Raw genomic sequence first — 7249 nt, 5'->3', positions numbered from 1 at the left:
TCCTTCCTACAGCATTTTCCTTTCAGGCTTCTTTCAGTTATCACCTGCTTAGTGTTTATTTTCAAACCCTGGTTTCTTTTTCACCTCAGTGCTTTCTCTCTACCCTTCACTGCTCCTAAAATCTACCATATTTACATGTCACCCTAAAAGAATGGGCGTATGAGAATTATCGCCCCAGTCTTACTCATTCAAAAATTTGACAAGCCTTGATTTATCTGTTCTTTGGGTCAGGATTTCAGGTCAATGTCTCCTTACCATGGGGAGCTTCCAGTAATTACAATACATCAGTGGGTACAGAGTGCTGTGGGAGTACAGAAGCCAGAAGAATAATTCTTCCCGGTATTCTTAAGGGAGGCTTTCCAGACTGTCACATTGCAGTTGGGACTAAAAAGATTGTGTGTGTGTGTGTGTGTGTGTGTGTGTGTGTGTGTGTGTGTGTATGAGGTTCTTGTGAGAACCAACAGAGACAATGAACATGAAAGGACTTTACGAATAAAATAAATAGTGAAGGGCAATCCATTGGAGAATTTGGGTTGAGGGGTAAGATGGAAACTAGAGCACTAGAACCAGAGCAGAAACTAAAGACTAGTATTCAGGAGATAGGAGATAGTATCAATCAGCCTTGGGATCTTCCAAAATGAGAAGGACTCCCCTTTCTGGGCCAGACATTACTTAATTTTGTTGGTTTCTTTGTTTGTTTACTGAGACAAAAGTTACATTTTTGAAGTATATAATTCAGTAGATTTAGTAATATCACTAGGTTGTTCAACCACGGTGACTAACTAATGTCCTTTTTCTGTCCCAGAGTCCCACCCAGGAAATCTCATTGCATTTAGTCACTGCATCTACCTAGGCTCCTCTTGGCTATGACAGTTTAGCTTTTAAATAGTTTTAGTCTATTGCTATATTACTTTGATTTTTAAAAAAATGCCTTTTTGTATGTTATGTATTTTTACTTTTAAGTGTTAGATTTTTTTCTCTCATATTGTTGGAATGGATGGGGTTTGTGTCATTGTGTGCTCCATCTAATTTTTTGCCATGAAATTCCAACTCTGACTTGTAGAAATGAGAGAAAGTCAGTTTCGTGTAAGGAGTTCAGAGATCTGCAGGAACTCACAGAGACATAGTAAAAAGAATAAATATAATTTTAGTGAAACAGAAGTTTATTTTACCCATTTTTATGTGCCCCAGTTGATATACCAAGCAAGTCAGCATGCAATCGCCTTTAAATCTTTGGCCTTATTTACCTTTGAGGTATTCTGGACTTGTTATTTATATCTGATTCAGTAAAATGGAAAGAGTGGTTAGCACTACAAAATTACCATGTGTCTTCAGCTCTTTCTGCAGATGTAAAGCTTGTTTTGCATTATATTTTTGCTACATGGTTAGAAAGACAATTCACAAATGAAAGGCTTATGTAAGACACCAAGATTTATGGTATTTTGGGGGTGCGGACAGCAATACATTAACATAATCAATTGAATGAAGGAGAATATGGGAAGTAAGAAAAAAGTCTTATCAAGAATAACTTAGGTTTCTGCCATAAGCGGCTGGATGTTAATGATACATTTCCAGTCACGTGGTAAGCATTCAATAAATATGAAGTGACCTAAGGAAGTGGTTTATATAAAAGTTTAATTAGTCATTTTGCTTAGAAGTCACTGAGTTTCATCAGTTCAAGAAGTATCTCAATGCAATTACAAGAGATTAAAAATCCCTACTCAGTGAAATAGAATATGATATAAAAATCCAGAAAAACCCTCACCTAATGAAGGAGTTGGGGCTGGGGAATTGAATGGGAGGACACTGAAAGCATGATATTCATATCTGTCCAACAACCATATTGCATGGAACTCACCAGTGTCCCTAACTGATCAACTGCTTTTTCTCCAAATATTCAGACAAACATCTCTTGGGATCCAGAATTTAAAGGGTCATCAGCACACCATTGTTCCAAGTCAGAACCTGGAGCTTAGCTACTTTAATTAATTTATTCTTTCAAAAGGTATTTTTTTTTGAGTGTCTATAAATGACTCATCCACACGGGCTAGACCCTGAAGAATCCTGGCACTCCCTGGTTTCTATCCTGTGTCCGAAACTCTGAATCATATCCCACTTGTATGTGATTCCATTTCTAGACCAAAAAATGTTAATGTAAACATTTATTATAAATACTAATGGTAATGACTAGGGACTACAGTTCCTGGAATCCCCTTAGGTTTTAGTTCCCTCACTTTTCAGTCTCTTCATCCCCTGAGAAAAGCAATAAGAGAGAAAGAGCTTATGCTGTTCAGGTGTGTCTGTCTTTCCCAGCTGGAATTAAATTTCCTTCTCTTCATACCTTACCTTCTCCTGGGTACCCTTCCCTTCTTTCTTTTTATACATCCTCCCCAATTGTGTTGTGTTCCCTTCTGTATCTCTCTGTTCTCATCCTGGAGCTAATCTCTTCCAGCCTTTTACTGGCTTTCTAACCTAGCACCACCATCAAAATTAGTTGCTGGTGAGTGTTATCTGAATGTGGTAACAGTGATGGTGGGAAGAATCTTGGGGAGGCAGAGTGAGAAAAATCAGGCAGTGTTAAAGGACCTGGTGGTAGGCAGACTAATGAATGGCCCCTCAAAGGTATGTACAACCTAATCCCTGGAACCCATGCATGTTATTTATATGTCAAAGAAGATTTATAGTTTATAATCAGCTGACTTTAAAATAGGGGGATTATACTGAATTATCTGGGTGATTCAAATGTAATCACAATGGTCTTTAAAGGCAGAAGGGGGAGATAGAGAAGTTCAGAGTCAGAGAGATATGAAGTCACATTTTCTAAAAAGTTTAGAGGTCAGAATGAGATGTGAGATGTGAGAAAGATTAAATCTACTGTTTTTACCTTTGAAGATGGAGGAAGAGTCAATAAGCCAAGGAAATATATATGTAAATTTTGTATGATTCAAATGGGACACAGTGGAAGGATTTATGTGCAAACCATAAAAACATAAGTAAACAGCGACTGACGAAATATATCATTTCTGTTGAGATTGTATTAATGGTTATTCTATATGAAATCTTGTCTTCCTCTCTGGAAGAAACACATAGAGGCAGGAATTGGATTGTCAAGAAGTGTTTGTAATCATTAACACAGGATTGGCCACATATCTAGGAAAGAGAATTCAAGGGAATAAGTAAAAAATAGTGCAAAGCTTAATACAACCATCTGATAGTTTGGTAAAATGATTAAGAACTGTGACTGCACTAGCAAGGCAATAGAGGCATGGCTTAGCAAAACTCGAGAAGGTTTTCTGGAAGCAACAAGTAGAATTTAGACATTGAAAAAAGACAAGACTGCTTCTGTGGAAAAGGCAGTAGTACAAACTATGAGGTGTAGGAATGATGGAGAAATATGGGGAGTCCTCTATAAATACATTTAGGGGCGAATGTGAGACACATTTACATAGGTAGAACCGCTCTGTATAGGGAAAATATTGACTGCAAAACAGGAAATAATAATTGTTGGCATAATGGGTACAATTACATGCTTTCAAACAACATTGTGTCTTGATAATTTCATATTTTAAAGAGATCAATATGGCAGCGTGAGAAGGGTTTGCAATATATTGAAATAACTAACATTCTCTTTTTAAAAAAAAACTATATTTTTATTGATTTTAGAGAGGAAGGGAAAGAGAGAGAGAAACATTGATCGGCTGCCTCCTGCACACCCCCTGGTTGGGATGGAGCCTGCAACAGGGGCATGTACCCTGACCAGGAATTGAACTCACGACCTCTTGGCGCATGGGATGACACTCAAACAACTGAGCCTCATCAGCCAGGGCAGAACTAAAATTTTTATTTTGTGGTTCCAATTACTGATTAAGATGACTTGAGTAGATGAGGAAGTAGAGAGAAAAGGAAGTAGGCAGATCAAACAGGGATTTCGTAAAAGAATCGTAAGAGCTGGCAGGTAAGAGATAGGGACTGAAGGAGGAAGAGGGGTCACCAGCAACTCTCAGAACAGTATATTCCAGCAGTGAAAGAACAATGTGATGACATAGTGACGAAGATGACCAGGAAGTTGGTGGGTGGAAGAGGTAAGGAGCCTTGGAGCACTATAGATGAGTTGAAATAAGGATATTTAGATAGAGATTGTCTTCCAGTTATTGAAGAGGTTGGAGTAAACTCTGGGCAACAGTAGATTGTCTCACCAGAGTCCTAGTGATACATTGGCATTCATACGTGCAGATTTGCTAATTCACACATGGCCCCTGTTATCTCTTTAAATGGATGGATATCTCAGTAAAATATTCTTGAGACCTGTGTCTGGTAGGATATTTAATACTTACATCCTTGAGAAATCTTAGACTGAGTTACTTGGTGAGAGAAAGACAATCTTGGAATTTTAATTGAAAAAAAAGGACCAATATGCTCCTAGGTCATAGATCTGTTGGGACATGGTTCCAATAGAGTAACGATATACAGTTATGGTAAGGTGATGTCTATACATGGGGAATAATTGAAGTTTCTTGGTAGCTTTTGGTAAATGATGTAGAGGTTGTGAGAAGAGGTAGATTGCACTTTTTTGCTAGTGTTTTTTAGGTGGTAGGAAGGGAGGGATCCTAGCAGTGGAAAAGACTTAAAAAGGAATTCACGAACACTCAGTCCCCAGAACTAAATGTCATATTTTGTCCTCAGGGAATGACAATCAACATGATGACCACATTGAATTTGACGACTTTTAATCCAGACTCCTTCATTTTGTTGGAGATCCCAGGGCTGGAGCAGTTTCACATCTGGATTGGAATTCCCTTCTGTACCATTTACCTTGTGGCCTTTGCAGGTAATGGCATACTTCTCTACCTCATCACTATGGACCGCAGCCTCCATGAACCCATGTTCTTCTTCCTCTCAGTGTTGGCCTTTACAGACCTCATATTATGCACCACATGTGTCCCCAAAATGCTTGGCATATTATGGTTGAAAACTCAGAAAATCACATTTCCTGGTTGCCTCACCCAGATGTTCTTTCTCCACTTCAGCTTTTTTTCTGGACTCAGCCATCTTATTGGGTATGGCATTTGATCCCTGCATGGCCATTTGCTCCCCCTTGAGATACAGCAGTGTCTTGACAGCTATAACAATTGTTAAGATCATGGTGGGCATTGTTGGTAGGAGCTTTATAGTCATTTTACCTGTTGTTTTCCTGGTGAAGCATTTGCCCTTCTGCAGTACATATCATCCCTCACACCTATTGTGAGCACATAGGGGTGGCCCAGCTCTCCTGTGCTAGTATCGCCGTCAATATCTGGTATGGCTTTGCTGTGCTTCTAATGACTATCATCTCAGACCTGGTCCTCATTGGTATTTCCTACACTCTCATTCTTCATGCTGTTTTCCACCTTCCATCCAGAGATGCCCGCCAGAAAGCCCTCAGCACCTGTGGGTCTCATGTCATTGTAATTCTCATGTTCTACACACCGATCATGTTCTCTGCCCTTACACATCGCTTCGGCCACAATATCTCTCAAACCTTTCACATCACGTTTGCTAACCTCTATGTGGCAATGCCCCCTGCACTCAATCCCATCATTTATGATGTAAAAACAAAGCAGATCAGGGGCAAAGTTGTACTTCTACTCTTTCCTAAATGGATGCAGTGACCTGGGGATGAAGACATGGAAAATGAGATTGTGGAAAGTCAAGTAATTATGGTGATTTAATATAATTTATTTAAGTCAGACAGAGAAAAATAAATATCATACAATTTCACTTATATGTGGAATCTAAAAAACAAAATAAATAAACAAAACAGAAACAAACTGTAGATACAGAGAACAAACTGATGGTTGCCTGATGAGAGAGGAATTGGGGACTTGGTAAAAAAGATTAAAAGATTAAGAAGTAAAATTGTCATAATGATGCAAAGTACAGCATAAGGAATACAGTCAATAATATTGTAATAACTATGCATGATGTCAGATGGTTACTAGAATTATAGGGGAGATCACTTTGTAAATTATATAATTGTCTAACAACTATGTTATACACCTGAAAATAATATAAAATAATGTTGAATGTCTACTGTAATTGAAAAATAAAATTAAAAAATACACAATGACAAGACAATAGAATTTCTTATGTAAATCATTAGCAGAAAGCCCTACAATAATGGATGCAACACTTATAAATTTCAAGACTTCATTTCTCTTGGACAAAATCATTGGTAGAATTAGAGGGATAGAGGAAAGGATTTTATAAGTCCCAAGAAAATGATAGGCATCAGATGGAAGTATCCTAATTTTCTACCATCAAAAACATAAGTGCACAATATTTTCGCTCTTCCTTTGGTCCTTTTATCCTGGTGGGAAAAGAAAGGAGGTGGGAGCTAGGAGGACTTTGCCATAGATAAAGGACAAGGTTTTTGCTTTGTTCTGTTTTTAACATTTGACCATAGGGAGGGCGAAAGCTCATACCAGGGAACATAATGACATTAATGACAGTGACACAACATATTTTTACAAAAATTTATAGTTTCTAAAGTGCTTTATCATCCACTTTCTTCTTGGATCTTCACTCAACAACCCTGTGAGATAGATGTTAAAAAGTTTAAAAAGAGGATTTCTCAACTGCAAATTAGGAGGGTTGTGTAGGACATGCAGCATCCAAGGCAGATTAATCTCCAAACACTTTACTTAATTATTGTATTCTTTTTTTTCTTAATCTTCCCAAATCATGTACTTACAGCAGTAAATATTTCATTTGTGTGGATAGTACTATCTGGTATTATTAAGCATTCCCATTTGTATTACAGAATTGTTCAGGTATTTTGTGAATAAGATGAGCTAGAAGGGGGGTGGGGCCTGTATCTTTCCCCTATTTTATACAATGTTGGTGTTCACTCTTCCTAGTTTGTATTCATTATAACTGTTGGGGAGGACACATAGAGATCTAAAATTTAAACAGCAGATGAAGGAGAGTGTTTTATAAATTTTATTTTTGTTTGATAGAAATAGAGATGCTATGTTATTAAATACTGCAGAAACCTATGGGCATGCAAAAATAGCAGTTTGTGAATACACTGAATTTTAAGAACCTATTTACCTCTGAAATAAGGGACTCATACAATTTGGATCATCCCTAAAAAAAGAAAGACTAATTTCACAGCAAGTACTGCCTATCCAAAATGTCACCCCTCTCTTCTCTTTTCTAACAGGGCCTCTCCTTCTGGCTCATAAGAAACCACAGTGTGATCCAGTCAACC

At 37.8% G+C, this 7249-nt stretch overlaps 1 pseudogene across 1 annotated transcript; it reads left to right on the top strand.

Annotated features, from left to right (window-relative positions):
• Window positions 1-4698: 4698 nt before the first annotated feature.
• On the top strand, window positions 4699-5648 carry LOC308565139 (olfactory receptor 52H1-like; annotated as a pseudogene). The gene has a single exon. The product of its transcript is annotated as an olfactory receptor 52H1-like (transcript).
• The last annotated feature ends 1601 nt before the right edge of the window (window positions 5649-7249 follow it).

The sequence above is a fragment of the Miniopterus schreibersii genome, assembly GCF_964146895.1.
Source record: "Miniopterus schreibersii genome assembly, chromosome: 12".
Lineage (NCBI taxonomy): Eukaryota > Metazoa > Chordata > Mammalia > Chiroptera > Miniopteridae > Miniopterus > Miniopterus schreibersii.
This window is presented reverse-complemented; position numbering and strand designations above follow the sequence as displayed.